Raw genomic sequence first — 2,500 nt, forward strand, 5'->3', positions numbered from 1 at the left:
TTCTGCGCTTACCATGGTTGTAACGGGTAACGGAGAATCAGGGTTTGATTCCGGAGAGGGAGCCTGAGAAACGGCTACCACATCCAAGGAAGGCAGCAGGCGCGCAAATTACCCACTCCCGGCACGGGGAGGTAGTGACGAAAAATAACGATACGGGACTCATCCGAGGCCCCGTAATCGGAATGAGTACACTTTAAATCCTTTAACGAGGATCCATTGGAGGGCAAGTCTGGTGCCAGCAGCCGCGGTAATTCCAGCTCCAATAGCGTATATTAAAGTTGTTGCGGTTAAAAAGCTCGTAGTTGAATCTGTGTGCCACGCTGTTGGTTCATCGCTCGCGATGTTTAACTGACAAGATTGTGGGACGTCCTACCGGTGGGCTTAGCTCGAGCGTCCGTCTCGCACGGGTCGGCCTAGCGGCTTTACCGTCGTTGGCGTTGGCCCGTCGCGTGCGTGCGCAAGAGCGGCCCAGCTTAATCCCATCGCCATGCTCTTCACCGGGTGTGGCGTTGGGCCGGTACGTTTACTTTGAACAAATTAGAGTGCTCAAAGCAGGCTTGTTAACGCCTGAATACCAGTGCATGGAATAATGGAATAGGATCTCGGTTCTATTTTGTTGGTGTTCGGAACCCCGAGGTAATGATTAATAGGGACAGATGGGGGCATTCGTATTGCGACGTTAGAGGTGAAATTCTTGGATCGTCGCAAGACGGACAGAAGCGAAAGCATTTGCCAAAAATGTTTTCATTAATCAAGAACGAAAGTTAGAGGTTCGAAGGCGATCAGATACCGCCCTAGTTCTAACCATAAACGATGCCAGCTAGCGATCCGTCGATGTTCCTCCGATGACTCGACGGGCAGCTTCCGGGAAACCAAAGCTTTTGGGTTCCGGGGGAAGTATGGTTGCAAAGCTGAAACTTAAAGGAATTGACGGAAGGGCACCACCAGGAGTGGAGCCTGCGGCTTAATTTGACTCAACACGGGAAACCTCACCAGGCCCGGACACCGGAAGGATTGACAGATTGATAGCTCTTTCTTGATTCGGTGGGTGGTGGTGCATGGCCGTTCTTAGTTGGTGGAGCGATTTGTCTGGTTAATTCCGATAACGAACGAGACTCTAGCCTGCTAAATAGGCGTTACTTCTGGTATCTCGAAGGCCAAGGCCCCGTCGCATGCTTCGTGCGATGTTTGACGGTATCCAATCCGTCGGTGTCGCGCGGGGCTGGCGGTGGTTTTTGGTTTTTACTACCGACGTACACAAAAATCTTCTTAGAGGGACAGACGGCGTCTAGCCGCACGAGATTGAGCAATAACAGGTCTGTGATGCCCTTAGATGTTCTGGGCCGCACGCGCGCTACACTGAAGGAATCAGCGTGTCCTCCCTGGCCGAAAGGCCCGGGTAACCCGCTGAACCTCCTTCGTGCTAGGGATTGGGGCTTGCAATTATTCCCCATGAACGAGGAATTCCCAGTAAGCGCGAGTCATAAGCTCGCGTTGATTACGTCCCTGCCCTTTGTACACACCGCCCGTCGCTACTACCGATTGAATGATTTAGTGAGGTCTTCGGACTGACGCGCGGCAACGCACTCGTTGCGTTGCCGATTGCACTGGGAAGATGACCAAACTTGATCATTTAGAGGAAGTAAAAGTCGTAACAAGGTTTCCGTAGGTGAACCTGCGGAAGGATCATTAACGTTCGCACGTAAGACGTCGCAACGTTTGTCATGAAAGAAAAAAAAAAAAAAAAAAAGAAATTTTGTTTGAAAGCTGCGCCGAAGGAAAATGTATAATCGTTGTATTTACGCGCCTCGCGCCACGTTACTTTTTCTTTCTCCCTCCTTTGACAAGGGGCTGTGAAAAATTAAGTTAACGGATTGGCGGTCGTAGGTTTCGATGCGTGCGCCAATGCCTAGCGTCTTTGTTCTATAATAGTTGAAACATACGATCGGGCTGGCCACGCTTGCCCTCGCGCACCTACGTAAAAATCGTAGGGTGCGCGTGCACAACGGATCTTTATTTTTTCTTTTCATTAACCAGTGTCTTGCCGTGGCAACCTCGAGGCTATTGGTCACGGATTTTATCACGAAGATTGAATTTCGACCGGACAGCGTTTTCCTCGAGTCAACGGTTATTATGTTGAAAGCCTCGTTGTAACGAGGGGGAACGTCGTCATTCGGTGGTCATGCAATCACTTCGTTTTAATGACATGATCGAGCTTACGAGGATAATAGCGTGTACGCGTTATTATCCAAGGTTTTGGAATGATTTTACGCCCCAATAAGCCGAGACTCTGCGTATAAATGTCGCGAAATATTATGAACTGTATGCGTGTCGCCGTTATTGCCCCTTTCATCTTGTTCTCAAGATAAAAAGAAATGGGAGACGCCGCTCGTTATCAAAAAGTTTCGTAATATTTCGTGGTGCGCCCCAATGCCTGCCGCTCGTGTCGCATTTGCGGGACGCAGCGGGGTGGCCCAACGGAGAACCGATGGGCACACTT

The 2,500-nt window shown here is 50.2% G+C and overlaps 1 pseudogene; it reads left to right on the plus strand.

Annotated features, from left to right (window-relative positions):
- LOC149375880 (small subunit ribosomal RNA) lies at positions 1-1,692 on the plus strand (annotated as a pseudogene; the record flags this gene model as incomplete).
- Positions 1,693-2,500: the final 808 nt, after the last annotated feature.

The sequence above is a fragment of the Copidosoma floridanum genome, unplaced genomic scaffold (assembly GCF_036245765.1).
Source record: "Copidosoma floridanum isolate Cflo_tuat_1 unplaced genomic scaffold, Cflo_Japanese_pri ptg000002l, whole genome shotgun sequence".
Taxonomy (NCBI): domain Eukaryota; kingdom Metazoa; phylum Arthropoda; class Insecta; order Hymenoptera; family Encyrtidae; genus Copidosoma; species Copidosoma floridanum.